The sequence below is a fragment of the Spea bombifrons genome, chromosome 2 (assembly GCF_027358695.1).
Source record: "Spea bombifrons isolate aSpeBom1 chromosome 2, aSpeBom1.2.pri, whole genome shotgun sequence".
In the NCBI taxonomy this organism is placed as follows: Eukaryota; Metazoa; Chordata; class Amphibia; order Anura; family Pelobatidae; genus Spea; species Spea bombifrons.
The window spans coordinates 7,488,587-7,507,275 of record NC_071088.1 but is presented as its reverse complement, the minus strand read 5'-3'; the positions used below and the strand labels follow the sequence as shown (position 1 = coordinate 7,507,275).

The 18,689-nt window shown below is 37.7% G+C and overlaps 1 protein-coding gene across 1 annotated transcript in view; it reads right to left on the bottom strand.

The window, feature by feature from the left end:
* Window positions 1–16,759, bottom strand: part of ERG (ETS transcription factor ERG) — a 94,773-nt gene extending 78,014 nt beyond the window's left edge. The window contains exon 1 of the mRNA XM_053456219.1: window positions 16,606–16,759. The gene's annotated coding sequence lies outside the window, so the exon portion shown is untranslated. The remainder of the gene's footprint in view (window positions 1–16,605) is intronic.
* Window positions 16,760–18,689: the final 1,930 nt, after the last annotated feature.

Here is an 18,689-nt window from a genome sequence, read left to right as displayed (position 1 = left end):
AAGATTTGTCCTCAAATGGGATATATTAATGAATTATGAAAAAGAAAATATATCTGCTGTCGATTTTGTGGATTATGCGATGTTTGTTTTTCGTTGTATTGCCCGTAATTTGTTTTTTGGGGGGGATTTCCTTTGTACCCCCCCCCCGTTTCATGCTTTGCAATCCCTTAGACTTCAAAGGCATTTTTTTTTCATCGAATAAATAAAATCACCAAAGCATTGGGAAATAGCTTTCTATTGTGATTGGTGCCAAATATAAACATTTACCTTTTACAGCGAACGCTAATTTAATTCTTTTGTTATAAAAATATTTTGCGTGTTGGCACATACGAGGCAAAATAACGGAGGATTAAAGCCTTTTTAACATGTTTTCACAAAATTAAAATGATGCTTTCCTTTTAACTGCTCGTGTTATTTTAAAGATAACTGTTCCCTCTTCCATGAAATGTATTATACTTTGTAAATGTTTAGTTTTCTTCTTACAAATTGGCCCTTATTTTTCAGCTATTAATCATTCTTCTGAAAATTATGTTTTTGATTGATGGTGCCTGTCTACTTGAGGTCATTGTGACCGATCCAATTACAGACTTAAGCCAGCAGAATTTGTGGGTAAAGTATAATTACCGGCAAATCACCGAGGCTATACTTTATGGCAATGCTAGAGAAGTCCGTTCCTCCATAGACTTTCATTAAGCAGAGAGTCCTGCTGGGTGATTAAGACAGAGCTGTTCTATTGTTTACCACAGGCAGTATGATAATGAAGTGTTTGTGTCTATTGGGGTGGGATAACTAATAAAAATTGCTAATATGCAACTGCCTGAAAACTTTATGTTATGTAAGAAGTCGAAAAAGAGAGCAGCGGAATATTTTATTTTAAAAAAAATTTTTTTAATCTGATACTAGTAATAAAAAATGAAAACGGGGGGAGTTTCCCCTTCAACTTAAACAGGGCGACTGCTATTTTGGGACATATTTTTTAAATCCTTTGGATTTCTAGGAGAGCCCGAAATTCTGACATGTTTCCATTATTTCTTCTAAGTGCAGTTAAGATAAAACTTTCACCAATATCCAAAAACATGCAGTAAATAAATAGTACTTTGCTCCAAGTGGAAACTCCCAATAAAAAAATATGTTTTCCACTGATAGGTTTTCATGCCCATTTGCATCATCTACATTAAAATTCGGCTAGTGGGAACGAAATAAAAAAAACTTATCATTCCAAAAAAAAACAACCAACAACTAAAGGTCATTCACAATATTGGATACAGTCAAAAGAATTGTAGACGTTAGAGGAAATATTGAATAGGAATATAAATAAGGCCAACCGTGTTTAGAAGCGAGATAGAGGGATCCCTTTAGGCTCCACATTTTTTGTTCTTGAATATTTTTAGTGGTCCGCATAGCGTAGCTCCCCTGATAATACAGATCCGCCGGCTTCCAATGTATCCAGCCCACTCTACTGACAAACTCAATTAACTCTGACTCAGTCAGTGAGTTCTGTGTAAAGTTCTATGTTACGGTTACAACACAACGACAACGTTGTTTCCATTCTTTTTAGACATTACAAAAAAGATACAGGGAATGGCATCATTTAGCGAATCCCTCGTCACTTTCAACAAACTCAGCAGCGGCATCGGGTGACTATGGGATTCATCGCGATGTATATGTTATTATTATTATTATTCATACAAGATGAAGGATACAGATTTTTTTTTTAAAAAAAGGTATAATGATCCGAATAACTCACATCCTTGAGAATCTACTTTTTAGTATTTTGTAACAATGGAAGGGTTACTCCTGTGGAATTGAATAAAGATGGCGCTCCATTGTAGTAGTTGACCATTCTTTAGACATTAATGGAATTTATTCTCAAAAACATGACTCGAGGTAAGAGAAGAGCTGAAAGGTTTAAACTATCCATTATGAAGAGCCAAGACGGGAGTCCGTGGGCGGGAAAGACCGTCCATGGTTGGCCCTTTGTAATATAAGTGATGGCGTGTGCGTACATGTGAACTTCCCATGGGACCCACTCCGAGTATTCTCTATCTAGTAGAGAGAGGAACGGGCTGTTCACGTAAAAGAGCAGACATGGCGGCACATATAGGGGTGGGGCAAGTTGGTCTAGCTCCAATCGCATTTAAGGGCATGGGTGGTACCTGGCCCGGGAGTGTGCATGGTCAAATACCGCTCTCCCACCTGGAGATTAGACATTCTCACCCGGAGACCCGGTAATCAGCGGTGATTTTGAGAGTCTCCATGTGATATACCAGGTATGGGAATTTGGCGACGCCGAGTTCCATTTAAACACATCTGTGCTTCACTTGATAAACCCCGTGTTTGTTATCTGAAGTGTAGCCGCGTTATCATGTCGAGCAAACACACTACGTCTTACAGATAAATGAAAAAAGAGACCTGGAAGGGGTTACAGATTCTCTTACTATCCATATATATTAAAACGAGAAACATTATTGATTTTTAATAGTTCCTTAACATATGTATTTATTTTACAGTTGTAAATGTATTGAATTATACCAACTCCTTATGACCATTATAAAGCTTTTGCCTTTTTTTTTAATCACGTTTGCACCACCCAGAAAGCTGCTGAAATGAGGTCATTTATTTCTGTAAGTCTGAGCGGCACAAGAAATGTGTTTTTCTATGGGTTTTTTTTTTTTTTAACTAAAATTTGACTCTATCGATATTAAAAAAAATCTTTTTTTTTCTTTAAACTAACATTTTTTCGCATTAAATGTACAATTCTCTGTATCTTCAGATTTCCCTTTTTTTTAACTTCATTTACCTAAAAAAAAATCACTTAATTGATTTACAAATCTCTCCCATCAATTGTAGCACAGAGAAAAGAAGGATTTTTATAAACTTGCCACAATAAATATCACTCAGCCGCATGTATGTTATGTTTTGTTGCGTAACTCATGTAATTGATTATCTATCACACTAGACGCGGGTTGAGCTTTTGCAGATGTTGGGTGTTTTTAGGTCTTTGTTTCACATTTTGGTTCATGGGACAATCTTGCGTTTGAAACATTTAGGAAAGGCGCCCAATAGCGTAAGCCAATCAGATTATCTGGAGTCAAACAAAACATTCAATTGTAGCTCTTAGTTCATTTTTTTTTTTAACTTGGAAATATAAAGGCGTACATTTCCTTTATCACCTCTTTCCAATGAAACATGAGCTACTGTTCTCTGAAAAGAAGGACGGGAACGTGTAATATTTTCCTATTTTTTCCAGCTTTCCCCTAATATTTTATTTTCTGTTTACCGTAAACCATATTTGAATGAGACATTCATTCACACACCCATACCCAAAAATTCATAGACTGTGGGTTCAACTTTTTTACAATTCTGCCAAACATTTCTTTCCATTACAAAAATGTTCTAGCCGTACTAGAATTTCCAAAACTAATTTTCTTTAAGAAGGCTGGATTTTAGTTTATATTTTAAGCATGTAAAGATTTCTGTAATTCAACAGTTGAATGTGGATGGTTGTACCGTATTATATCCGAGGCCATCTTCTAATAAGACCTCAAATAGAGGTCTGACTACAAGACTAAGATTCAGATCCCCCGCAGCGCTGCAGGGGACCTGGATCCTCCTCTCCAGCAGCCGGTGGATGTCCGTGCGATGCATTTTTCTCAATCATAGTTTTTATTAAATATGAAAAAAAAGTTGACATGTGAATTAATTAATTCAGGCTTTTTCTTTTTTTCCTAAATTAATATTCAAATTACAGGGGGTCGTCTTACGATTGAGCAAATACGGTACATCCGCTAAGTAGTTACAACAAAAATAAATCCAGTGTCCACATTACAAAAATGTGGGGTATAAAACCGTCAGGAAACTGAAAAGTCCCTTTTAGTAATAAACATGTTCCTTCTCTGGCCTTTTGTACTCTTTTTGGCCCTGACTAAACTTTAAAATGAGTCTTTGAGTCTTTTGGAAATTGTTAAATAATGAAGAGAGAACTTTAGTTTAAGCCATAATTATCACGCCGATGATAACATATTTTAACAATGTAATATTATGAATGAATGTAACGAATGGGGCATTAGTCCCTCTACTGCCAAACTGGGGGGCACTTGGGTGATCAGGCCTTGTGGTGTCCCGCTGCTCAATGTGCCGGTTACAGAGGAGATCTTTGAAACTATGGAGGCTGCGCTGACTCAGGACAGGATGCATAGACTGCGTTAGAAGGCGCTGCGCTTCTTTAAGACACATATGCCGGGGTTCTGTGTCTTAAGCCATGGAGTACCTTTGAATGTGGGGCAGACTCGGACTGTGGAGGGGCGAATGGGTGTAAAAAGTAAATATGTCACCGTGTAACACTATAATAATAATAGTGTTCTGTACATATGTCTCTAGTATCCCTCTAGATTGTTAGAATGTTTGATCAGGGCCCTCCTCACTTGTTATTTCTGTAAGTCACATTGTTATGTTATATACTACATGTCATGTCCTGTCTTCCCGTTGTACAGCGCTACGGAATATGATGGTGCTATATAAAACAAATAATAATAATAAGAATAAGAATAATAATAATACAGCCATAGCTTTATTTTTTCGCACTAGAAATGTGGGAATATTTCTGAAACAATGTTTAGGGTTGTGCATCCTATCCTCTCATGGGAAGGATTCTCATCTTCTTCGATAATAGGAACAGGGGTGCAAGCGGCTCCAAAATCTGAAAACCAGACTATTATTTTACTGCATTATAAAGTTTGTGCTTCAAATATGATTGATTTCGAAGCCGACCAATGCTTTGGAATAACTGGCCTATGAACAACTATGAACAGAATAAGTCATGTTGAGAAGGTACGTTCCGCATTCTCTTTTGACTTTTGGGGCTCTAGGAAACCTACAGAACTACACTAAACATGGACACCTTATGAGACTGACACCAAGCTGTTCTCTTCCCAAATGTTCTTTTCTTATTCTCCTAGTTCTCCAGATGAAGATGCGAGGAGGTTGCTCTTGTTGACATAGACAAAGATGTATTGTGAACTTTAAAATATCTATTGAAAAGAAACTCCTTATCGACCTAAATAATGAAAAAAGAACCCAAAATGAGCATGAGCTTAGATAGCAAGAAGCTGAGGCTTTTTCAGTTTTCTTTTTCACTCTCAATAATTACAACTCTGTGGCTATTTTAGGCTTGGGCTTTGCAGTCTCGCTACTGCTTTACAAAGTCTGGCTCTGTGTCAAGAGAAATACACTTAAGTTTAGCTCAGTGATTATCAAGATCGAGAAAGGCAGAAAGTAGGAAAATTCCATGACTTGTATAAACAGACACGTTGTTGTATATATATATATATATATATATATATATATATATATATATATATATGTGTATATATATATATAATGTGGTATATAATGATCAGATCTGCACATGGTTTGCTATCAGGAAAATATTTAATATAATAATATTTATATAGTAGTCCTAATAAGTTTCAGTATGTGTTGGAACACACATGCGCGACACAGTACTTTGTGCTCACGGATCACAGCTTTTGGTGCCATTGTAAACACACAGGGTTTCTAATACACATACGTTGCTTGCTTCCATATTGCTTAATATTGTTATTATTAATATTATGATTACATTGGCTTATTATGTAAAATGTAATTTGTCTTTGTGGCTCGTTTATGTCTATTTATGTAATGGAGCAACGCGTTTAGAAGAGAAATGTATTGTAAGGATACAACGAAATGTATCATTTTAGTTTCTATGCACATTATTGAGACTTTTGGGGCTGTAGAACACTGTGACGGAGTCATGCCCTGCACTTAGAAAAGAGACGGAGGGATTCTGTGACTGCAAAGAAAATCATCAATTCGGACATTTTTTAAAAATCAGCAAATATATCACAAAATGCATGGAGATGATACAAGGTATCAGAATACCACCAGAATGTGCCGGCCATCCTCACACATCTTCTGCAACCGTTCCAAAGACCCCTACATCTCATTTCTGCTTCTTTTTTTTACATTAGATTATGAGAAGGAATCCTGGCAACTTAAGAAACCCAAAACATCAGCATTTCAAGTCATTCAGACAAGATTCTGACTCAGGCCCTTAAAAGCCCAAACTCTCCTCCTACTTCATAACTTCAGTCAATGACCTCCGACTACATCATCTCTCCGCATGTCTAGACACATGTCGCAATAATCTTCTTACGGGGCCGCTTCGGCATTCCACCTGAACAATATTTTGTACTTTCGCTATCAAAATAACTATTCTTTTATAACAGATGTTTTAGCAGCAATTTCAAAGCCAAGCCTAGGCAAATTTCAAAACTAATTTGGGCGGAAAAAAAAGTATATATAAAACCTACTTTCTTATTAATTTAATAATAATGATAAGAAGATAATATAAATATATATATTTATATTATCTTATTATTATTAAGAATATATTTATAAAATATTATTATTATTAAATTAATAAGAAAGTAGGTTTTATATATCCTTTTTTTTCACCCAAATTAGTTCTTATTAATTTAATAATAATAATAAGATAATATAAATACATACATATATATATATTTTGCTTTTTTAAAATAATATATATATATATATATATATATATATATATACCCATTAATGCAGAAGTATGGATTTTTTGTACATCTGTTTTTAATTGTAGAAAGCAGAATGTATTGGGAGGGCTGTATCCAGTAGGCAATAAGGAATCAGGGGGCCCCACAAGTCTAAACTAGGTACAAAATAGGATCCTGTAGATGCCCTACAGGGGTCAGCCAGAGGAACACCAAGAGGTTTTTTATTATTCATATTTAAATCAATCCTTCACGTGCGCCATATTTTCATCAGTCTAAAATGAAAGAGTAGAGTGTCTTTAGTAAAAAGTAGCGGGTATAAAATTAAAGAGATTCAAGTCAAATCAGGAAATTAACACTATATTAAAGGTAGTATTCAATAAAATAAATTAATTTAAATTACTTAAATTAAAAGTTAAAAGTTTAAAGTTAAATTAGTTATTTTTGGAATGCCAGTGAGACGTAGACCAGTGACGTGGTCTGCCATAGGCCAACTAGGCCTAGGGTGGAAGGTCCAAAGTGGGCACTAGCCCCTCTGCAGCCACAATAGGCCGCTAAAAAAGGAGATCATACATATATTTAAATATTTTTGAGCATCAACAGCCTGATGTTGAAACAACAAAAATAAGTTATTGATTAATTTAGATAAAAAGGTGTAAAAAACGCAGTTCCCCTTTATACGCGCCCACTATAAAACGAGCACCAATCTATTATTTAACTCGTTCTTTAGCCCTGAAACTGTTAAATTCATGCATCTCCTTAAATCCACATTAACGACCCAGAAATCTCTCCACTTGACAGTTGAGTTCAATAAATTTCATCCACATGCCGTTCGCATAAACAGGCCAGAACAATAAAATAAAAGCGTGATTAACAAGGAGAAAACGCTTGACTCAGAGACCAAACTTACAAAAGAATTCGTAAAATAAAAAAATAATAATAAAAAAAAAATAAAAAAAATAAAAAAATAAAAAAAACGACTCGGGTAAAGTCAAAGAAACGTAACGCAGGGTGTGATATTAAAAACAGAAGTCCGCGCATGGCAGTCAGAAGGCATTCGACATCCCCTGTCCCTTGACAGGTTCAGCCACCATGTAACTGGTAGCAATCAGGCAAGACACTGGAGCGGGCAGGAAATCTAAAATTAGCTTTTACTACCTATAATGGACGATTTATGGAATGGTTTAATTGGCAGTTTTGGGACTTAAAACCTTTGCTGGGGGAACAAAAACATTTTTTTTTTCTGGGCATGTTATATGAAGCTTTCCTTTAGCGGCCTAAAAAAAAAAAACGCAAGTAGAGGAATCAACTTTAACGACGCTATATCCCGTGTCTCAAAGGCTGTGTTGAGTAGTCAAAGCTGTTAAAAGTGCGCGTTTTGTTCTATACCCCCCCCTCTATCCCTTTGGGAAACCATGTAATTATTTTCATATTTTCATTCGGTTTTTTGTGATTTACTAGTCTTTTTTTTTTCTTTGTATAAGCTTGAAATTAGTTTATGACACCCACTACCCCGAACAGACACATTTTTAAAAAATATATATTTTTTTAATATTTATTCATATATTTTCGTAGAAAAACACACATGTATAAAAATAATTCAGAGAAACACCAAAGATTAGAATTTTTAGGCATATAACCTTAAAAATCAGCCCATCTAATCTACCCATTTCTGCAAAACCTCAAACCTTTACTTATAGCCTCATGTCTATTCCATACGTATTTCGATAGCTGTTCTGTATTAACTTCCACCACTGCTGGGTGGATGTTCCACGTATCTACTATTGCTTGTAAGAAAATCTAGGGGACACGCTGCATGTCTCTTCATCCCATTTTCCTCTAAGAGCAATTACATGTTTTAATTTCTTGATCCCGTGGCCCATCGATGAGTCAGGTCACTGGGTTTATAATCTCTTGTCCAGAAAATAATTTATTTAGAATATTTCTGGCTGATATTGGAACTTATTATATAACTTTATGCGCATAAAATATTATATATATTTTTTTCTCGTTGGTATTCCCAGGGTTTAAATTACTTCTCGCAGGTTTCTGAGTGATAATAGCTCTTGATTTCCTTTATTTTGTGAGCTAATTGTTTTGCTTCCGCTCACCAAAGTAAAGTGGAACGAGGGGTCATTAGGTCCCTGCGGCCGGGACTGATAGAGGTCAACATCCCTACGGCTATGGCTTCCATTATTCTGACTTTAAAACTAATTTACTCAATTAGTTGACTTTTTATGTTAAGTTTAAGACAGCAAGAGTCATAAAGGGTGGAATCGAGTGTGAATATCGGGGAAGCTTATTAGAACTTTGAATAATTAATAATTCTAGAGGTTCTGTGCACGGATACCTATGTACTAAATAGGAAAAAAGAGAACATTCGAATTAATATAAAACTTCATAGAAGGAATGGGGCAGTTAGTGAATTCCTTCTCACAGTCTTGGAAAGAATAAAAAAGAGATCAGCAAGTTCACAACTGTGTGTGTCGGGATTCCAAAGGACAGCACAGACACCTGAAACATAATCAGCTATAATACAAAGGAGGCAGAGCCGGGGGCTTCTAGACATGTGCAAGGAGTCAACTAGAAACGTCTAAACACATCCAGATCTCTGTCGCAATAGGCTATCTGGAGCTAGCCCCACCCCTATGTATGACTAGCCCCACCCCTACACAAAGTCACCCCCTGCGAAGCTCCTGGTGGCCCACCTTGGGCAGTTCCCAGGTATGAACATCAGTCATTTCACTATAACTCAAAATAAAAAACAAAAAAACTACTGATAAAAAAAAAACAACATAAAATATATGGGGTTGGCATTTTTTTTAGAAGCCGAGTTGGAAAATGTGAAGTGAAAGAATCTTGGATGGATATCCTTGATTGAAGAGGAAAGAGACCCTCTGGGTTTGATCTGGGGTCTCGGGGTGAAGCTCTGCTTCCCAGAGTCTCCGGGTCGGTTTCCTCTTGATCCAGATGTGGCTGTACCCCCTCCCACCCACGTTGTGCCTACTGTCTGCCCGCTTTCGACATGCTCCACTCCCGCTAAAGGCTTTTCGGTTCCGACCCTGCCTCCATGCCTGGCCTGGCTCGAAGCCACTTACTGAGAATAGGGAAAGCTCCGAGCAGGGAACGTCCCGGGTATCTTCATGCTTTTTTCTCTTCCAAAGGACCCAAATCTTTCCCTAAGCTCATGGCAAATTGTGAAAATAGGTAACATGCCACAATGACTACACTTCTTGCCATATTCCTAGGAAAATAGGGTAGAATAATCCTGTGTGGTTACAAAGGACACGCTGTAACCGCAGAGAAACCGAGTTACTTAAAATACTTTTCTTTCCATTTGAAACCGTCCCCGGCGAATACGTCTTTCTTTTGTCACTTACCCAAATTCATGGCCTTTTTTCAGTTTATTTTAACATTATCCTGGTCACAGTCATTGGGATTCATGAATCAGACAGGGACCCAATGCAGCCGGCAGGGATTGAGTAACGATCATCAACATTGTAGCCAATATCTTTAACAAAAACCTACTTTATGAATAAAGGAATCCACTCCCAAGACCTTTAGCCAACCCTATCCCACACCTCATATATAAGTAAAGTCAATAAAAGAGTATTCACTATAAGCTAAAAAAGGAAACGTAACGTTGGAGCTCTCTAAATGATCTGAACTTGAGAGTCTGTAAATATTAACCACTTAATAGCCATCACACAGATTCTATTGCTAATGGAGGCAGCCGAATGGTTCTAAATAACCATCCTTAAGAAAACCATGACTTGTCGGGACCTAAATCACCTGTATTCAAGCAATGACTTTAACTGAGACATACCAGTTAAAAGCTCAACAGCTTCCAGGTATGTCCATTTTTTTTTACCATAAAAGGATGACAAAATAGATATGTAAAATAATCTCATTATCATATCAAGGAAATAATGCAGAATAACATTATACACTCATGTGGGCAGAGATCACCTTTGAAAGGTTGCGCTAAAATTACTTGTTGATTTATTAATAATCATATATTCCATATAGTTTAGCCTCAAAAGTGGAGGCTGAACTCTATGATTCCTTATTTCCGATGGTCAAAGCGGACATTAATATATGGTAGGAGTTTGGACCATACCATCCATTATGGTCCACCCGCAAATAGTATCCCTGCTAGACAGCAGCTTATTGTGCCTTGTGAAAAGTCCACTGGCACTTAACATTTAATTGGGAAAAACATTAGAAAACTGTCATTTCATTAGAAAACAACTATTATGCAGCCAGTGAAAATGTGAATGAAAAGTTAAGCATCAAAGCATCTTGTTTCAACAGAATGGTCCTTGGGAGCATCCTTCATCTTACTTAAACAACCCAGAGACACTGGAGGGTGTTTAATGCTGAGTTTGCTAGCCCGTGGCTAAAATGTAGACAATGATATTGTTTTTTTTGTTCTTGCCAAAATTAGAAAAAGTAACAAAGTTAAAAAACATGCATCTGGCTAAATTGCATTATTTACCTATGTTGATACTTTAAAATGTTGATAAATGTAAAGTAATGCACTTGGGGTTTAAAAACATACAGTATCATCGATGTATCCGAGCAGCGGAAAATGCAAGCGAGAAGCATTAGCGAAAGAGAGAGGGAAGTGGTTCTGACACTTTACAGATCCCTGTCCAGAGCTAGATCATCTTCATCTTCAGACTGATACACAAGTTCTGGAGATAATTGAGCGATGGGCTACGATAAACAATCGGCAGGACAAGACGTTTAGGGAAAGACTAGGGATCTCAATACATACGGATTGGAGGCGAGAGGAAACATTTAAATACTTAAGGGGATTTAACAAAGGAGGAGAAATATTAGGACAAGAGGACTTACTCCAGCACTAGAGGGTCGGAGGCTTAGAAGTAATACAAACACTTTTAGAGAGTGGTGGATAAGTGGAATGTGCTTCTAGTAGAGGTTAATACGGCGAGGGGTGTTAAACATGCATAAGACAGACGTTCCAAGAATGGAATACGATTTGAGGTTTCACAACAAGATAAGAGTAGGCAGACTAGATGGTCCGAATAATAAATTCTATGTTTTTATGAATACTAAGGTATCCGCCTCCGTTTCCTCCACTAAAATCAGGCAGAATTCATACTATCATTCATTCATTGACATAACTATTAACTTTTTTCATAGCTTTATAGCTGCTTCTAATAACACCAGGACCGTAGGGTTTTCTACGTATGGAATTTGCTGGTTCTCTATAAATAAAGTGTATTAATAATATTTTTTATTAGAATATGAAGGCAGGCGGTCTATTGCGTTTTTAACCTACATTTGGGACATTAATGCTCGAGGGGTAGGCAAAGGATCTGTACGATGATAACCAAAACTGCCCGCACCGTATAGGTAAGCAGGAAAGGTGGAGAGCTGGTGGAATTGGGTCAGGTTCTTTCATTGGTTTGTACGCAGATTAATGCAGGAGGAGACCACAGGGAAAATACTTTGTCTCGGGTTCTAGAAGCCCTAGGGTTAACCCCGATGGCACCAGCAGCTGGGCCATGACATTAATTGGACAGGGCACATGTATGTGTGGGTGAGGTCTGATTGGCTGTATGCATGTTGGGGGTGGGGGTCCCGAGGGGATATAGGGTGCCCTTTTGGTGACCCTGGTCACTGCCATTTGGGAATGATTCCCTTCCTCCCTCCCCAAGTGTAAGTTGTGGTGACAAAGTTGGGTTATAAGGATGGCAAGTCGGGTCTCGGTCCTCCCCTGACCTCTTGTGTGGTAAGGTCAATGACCTTGGCTGTTCCCACCAAGCTTATGGTCGGCTGGTGGTTAGCACTGGTGTGTGGCAGCGTATGGAGCGGTTGGTGTTATTGGACGATGGGGGAGGGGAGTACCTCTGGGGGTAACCAAAAGGTGGCCGGAAGGGACGTTGTTTGGTTCCTGTACTGAATTGGGCAAAGTTACGTTGTTTTGTCATTTGTGTGTATGTTTATGTTTATTTTTATGAAGATTTGTTTTGGCCTCAGGCTGGCACAGTATGTTTTGCATTTAAGTAATAAAGCTGCGACCTTTTCACATCCAATCAGCATGTCTGTAGTTATTGGGGTAAGTAGGTTTGGGGGTTGATGGGAGAGCATGTCCCAACTACCTTCCTACATGTCCACCAAAAGCCGGTTTGTAGTCTCCCTCTATAGCAGGGCAGCCATATGACTTTCTAAAAAATGATAAAAAATGCCCATATTCTCCGATAAACAAAGGCTGTTTTCACGTACGAAAGTGCATTAATTAGGGTTGTTTTGGGTAAAATCTGCAGTCTACATTTTTCTAAATCCCTCCTTGAAATATGAATATTTAATAAGCATCTGCAACTTAAACAGCAATACAGTAACCCTATGTACACCATGTTAGCATAATGTATACACTGTGCATACGCAAACCACACCTGCGAGTTAAGTCTCTCTTCATAAAAATGGCACAGTGTTGGCGGTCATAGACAAACCTTGGAACTCAAACGCCATGTTTTTAACCCAAATCACAGGGCCTGGATAGATTTCCAGGGTCAGGCAGCCTGGAACTGACTCTCATTTGTTTATGAGCGTTTTTCGCCCCCTGGTATCCCACCCCAACTCCCTGCTTGAATACAGGTGGCTCAATTTAGAATATATCTTTAGAATATTTTCCAGGCAAGTCAGGGTTTGCATTGTATTTTTTTGGGTTGTCACTAATACTTCGAGCATAATCTTTGATCATTTTTTTCTCCCATATACCTTGCTTTTTTTTTCTCTACAGCATACATACATATAAAAAAATAGCAAAAACGACTATAAGTGGTTAAGTGCTTGGTTTTGCTGACCGAGACATTTATATATGGAACAGTTAGGATATAGGATACATAAAAATGAGAATTTGATACCAGATAAGAACTCAGAATTCATTCTTTAAGTCTTCAGAAATAATGAATCCAAGGCCCCTCTCTTCTGTTGTCATTGACAGTACAGCGTCCCCAATGCTATATCTTTCCTTTGGATTTTTACTTCCCAAGTGCATTATTTTACATTTATCAACATTAAACTGCTGCTGCCACACACTCAATCATTAGTCTATTATAAAATCTTTAGCCTTTTTGTTTATTTCACCAGAAATGTCAACATATGTTACAGACCACTGTATGATCAATTAGCCTTTTAAACTTAAACTTGGATTGGCGAACACAACATGCCATTGGAACCCAGGAGTGATGGGAGTGATAAAGGGCCATTGGAACACAGGAGTGATGGGAGTGATAAAGGGCCATTGGAACACAGGAGTGATGGGAGTGATAAAGGGCCATTGGGACACAGGAGTGATGGGAGTGATAAATGGCCATTGGAACACAGGAGTGATGGGAGTGATAAAGGGCCATTGGGACACAGGAGTGATGGGAGTGATAAAGGGCCATTAGAACACAGGAGTGATGGGAGTGATAAAGGGCCATTGGAACACAGGAGTGATGGGAGTGATAAAGGGCCATTGGAACACAGGAGTGATGGGAGTGATAAAGGGCCTCTGTGCACCTATGAAGACATTCCATTAAAAATCAGCCGTTTCCAGCTACAATAGTCATTTACAGCATTAACCCTGTCTGCGCTGGATTTCTGATCCATTTCATGTTATTTTAATGTATTTTTATATCCCTCCCCAACATTGTATTGGCCATCATGACTGTATATACAGCCTCTCCTCTCTTACATACATTATATTACAAATATATTGATTGTGATTTTCTTGTTTGGTGCACATAAGACATTTGTCCCATTCTGAAGGATAAGTTGTCGTAATGAGAGGAAGAGATACAACGTCCCAAAGTGGAAACAGTATAATGTTACTAATGGTAATGACTAGTATTGGAAATAATATAATTTTCTTATAATCAGCTTTTAGATACTTGACATGGATCTCTCTCGCATCCAAAGTATAGAATTTATGGAGCTGAATCTATGGGACATATCAATAGATCAGTACTTTATATATACCCCCTTTACCTAATGTATCTCTCCATGTTTCATTCATTGTAATTTTCTCTTACCCTGGAAATGTATGTGCTGTAGGAAGTGCTGCGTTACCTGTTGGCGCTATAATAATAATAATAATAATAATAATAATAAATATGTGAAGCTGCAATGACCAATGAGCTTATGGCAGTAGATGAATGAACCTGTCAATATGAGTCTCATGATACACTATCGCCAATATAGTTTGAATGCCAATAGGACAGCTTAGATTTTCATCACTTCCCCTACTTCTTATGTAATATTACTTGTTTAAAAAAATTTTTTTACAACCCCCCCCCACAAAAAAATATCCTTATTTTGGTAATTCTCTTAACCCATCAGACGACTACAGCTGTATTTATCGCAGACAAACTGCTGAAAAAAAACTACTAAAAAATCTTTAAAAAAATATTTTGGCTACGAAAGTGAAAAAAATGAAAAGTTCCAGTAATAAAGTGCATGTAAAAAAAATATATATATATTAAAAACTGTCATGTAAATACATTGACTTCCGCGGTGAAATTGAACTTGCGTCGGGCTATAACAGATGCCGTAAATCTATTATTAAAGAAAGAGAGGGGAACCAATGACATGCAAGACTATAAAAAAAAAAAATAGACACGCGTGTAAATCTAGACAGCCTACACCTTCGTGAAAAAAAAAAAGTCGGTCGTAAAAGCATTAGCCGCCTTCGACTCTTTATGCAGAAATGCATCTGCAACAAGTTAAGTTTTCCGAACCCCTACAGTGAGTTTCTTGTTTAAGTCTCTAGATATCACCAAGGCATAGATAAAAAAGAAAGGCTCAACTTTTCTCCCCAGCGACTGATCCGCATGTTTTCTTAATAAACCAGCTCTGAATGTGACCTTCCTGTGTTGCTCGTTTGGGCCAAAAAAAAAAAAAAAAATGCCCTATCTTCTTTCATATGCGTCTTAGCCGTCCCTAAAGGTGCAAAATACATAGTACATGACAGCTACTAAAGTAGCTTCCCGCTGGTTATAGAATCTCTGAACACAGCACTGGTTGTGAGCCTAGCAAGGGTTAAAATCAAGCTATTATGATGACGTTTTACGCTTCGCCGTGTGAGGTCACACTCAGTTTAAAGCCAGCAGCCACCGTGTTATATACAAATGTTCTGTTTATTGTTGCTTACATGTTAAAGACAAGTACGTGTACGCCATACGTTATTCTGCAATGAGCTGGGCAACCCACTGGCTCGCCGAGGGTTAACAAGCTATTTTAATTCCCGCCCCTTTTTTTCCCCAAAAAATAAATAAAAAATAAAAAAAAATAGCTCAGCTGGAATAGCAAAGAATTTTTTTTTTTTTTTGCGTTTACACGTCGCCATTCACTGTGACGTCACGTAAAAATATATTAAAATCCATAATACAAAATAAATTGTATCCAAGCATCCCCCAAAGGCTGCTTTAAGAAACAGACAGACGAGCGCATGTCATCTGTCAAAAAAAAAAAGCTCTTTCTTAGAAGCAGACCCAAAATTCTGCTTATTGCTTTAGTTTTTTTTTTTTTTGGTAAAAACAACTATAAATGACAAAACAGACGTCAACTCCAAGTGAATTCCAAGAGACATTTAAAATCCCAGCAATAATTCTGTTCTTAGCAAAAAGGAAAATTCCGAGTCAAGAACATTAAAAAAAAAAAAAAATTTCAGGCATCATTCATAAAAAAAGTAAAAAAAAAGTAAAAAAAAAAATAAAAAAAAAAAAGTACCTCTAATCCACGTCAAACTCTTGACTTTGTAACATTAGCAAATGTAAGCATTTATACTTTTTTGGGGGAACATTTTTTTAATGCAATTTAGGTAAAAAAAAAAAAAAAAGTAAAGGGAGTATCGAACTATCCAGCTGAATTCTACAAGCAGTTCTTAAACTAAAAAACTTTCAGTCGAATTTATGGAAATTCCCTTGCGACAAGTTGCCCGGGGAGGAAGGTACCCGAATCGTTTGTCCGGCACATTAACGTTCGGAATGGAGAAAACACAGCGTTAATAACTTACCGAGCCTGCGGAATAGAGGAGATGGCAGATCCGTGGATGGAGGCTCTGGAACTTCAGCGAGAGGGAGGAGGCTGGATGCAAGGAGGCTGGATTGGATGTAGTAGTGGCTGCAGAAGCCTGTCTCGCTGTGTAATCTTATGATGTGAGTGGGTAATGTTTTCACTGTGGATGCAATGATATACACTGACTCACGGGTATTGGCAGGAGATTCAGAGTAAAGCGTGTCGGGGTTTTTTTTTCAATGAGTCTTTTTATTTTGCCAATCATGGATCAGTAAAGAAAAAAAAAAAAATCACAATCCTCCCAGGCCCCCCCCCCAAAAAAAGATGGAAAATAGACGGGACCAAAAAAAAAAATTAAAAAATCTCGAGAGTACCTAAACAGAGCAAAAAAAAAAAAAACTTTTTAAAAACATTTCCAGCCCAACAAACTTCAACGCGTTAAGTGCCAGAAGCGAGACCCACTATACTGTCTCCCAAAGGGTTAAATAAAAATCCTACGGTTTTAAAATATTTTCTGCATCGATTCATTGATGACTAAGGCGTTTATACACTTATTGCTTAATCTAAAGTGTTTTTTTTTTTTTTATGTGTTGGTGTGTACGTATGGTTCTACGGGAAGTCAGAAATCGGAACGTATTACTGTCATCGGTAAAATTTAACCCTTCGGGGGAGGAGGGACTTGCAATAATTACCTAGGACGAAGCCTATTTTTTTTTTTGCAGACGATTTAAAAAAAAGAGTTAATATAACTAAAAAAAACTAAAAAAGGATAAAAAAAGCCTTATAGACATTTTTCTCATATGAGGTATCCAGGAACATCGAGATGCAGGTATGCTGCGACAAACGTTTGCGATGTGTGACACATTAACAAGTTTTACTTTAAACAACACAAGTGACAAATATGCTCTTTGAATTTTAAATTAAATTGGCAGATCTAAAAAAAAACATAAAAAAAATGTAGCGTAGCAAACATGCAAGGATCTCCAACTTACTCTCAGCCGTCGTGTTTACAGAGTCCAGTTTTTGGTTAAACTTTTACGACGGAATACAAAAGCTTCTTGGAGTTGTAGGCGAGATAAAACCTCGGCACGGTCTGGGGTTCTGCGAGACCAACTGCATAACCTATTAATTGGTGCCTATTAAGGTGGCGTTTGACTGCGAGGAGCGCACAGAAGTCTGATTGTGAGCGAGGAGTGTTTCCAATGAAAGTGAAGTTATTTTAGCTGCAAGTCGTGTTTACATTTCTGTGGTTTAGTCTATAACTTTCCCCTTTTTCTTTGCTTCAGGATTCTGCTCCATGAAGCAAAGCCCTCTCTCTCTCCCAGACATTCCAAAAAGTCTGCCAAAAGAATAGAAAAAAAAAAAGAAAAGAGAAAAGAAAAAATAATAATAACAAAAAAAAATACACGCCGAGACCCCCGAGTCTGGGTCAACGTTGGGGCCGCTTGCAGAGAGATTGTGACCCGTGGTGTCTCAAGTTCAACTTTGTCGAGTTCAGTATCCCCGACAAACTCACTTGCGCTTTCTGCGTTTCTTCTTTTTTCTCACTCTCTCTGTTGCTCTGTCTCTCCGCGATGAAATCCTTCAGGGCTCCATTTCCTGTTTGTTAGAGAAACAAAAAAAAAGGAGAAAATGATCCCAACGCAGAATTGGAACCCATCTTCTTCAGGTGCTTTGGCGAATATCTGAAAATAATTGGAAGCTTGGAGTCAAATTTCGAACGCAATATAATATCTCTCCTATCCCCGCTCTCCTATAACATGTTTGTTGAGATGTATGGAATATATATTATGCCCGATGAATAGTTTCCAGCCTGTAAGAACTTTGAGAGGTGCACAGGGCAGTTGTGACCAGACCCTGGACAGCCTTAGAAACTGTTAGCGTTACGTTATGATGTCATACTTGTAGTCTCTGCTAGTCATATCTCTGAACTCTTTGGGTTTGACCCGGATTCTCTGGGTGAAGTTCTGCTTCCCCAGGTCTCCGGGTCAGTTTCTTCTTCCTCGGGGTGGGGTAGCAGCATTTGGCCACACCCACTCCTCGCCCACATATTGCTTACTCCCTGCCCACTTTCCTCAGATC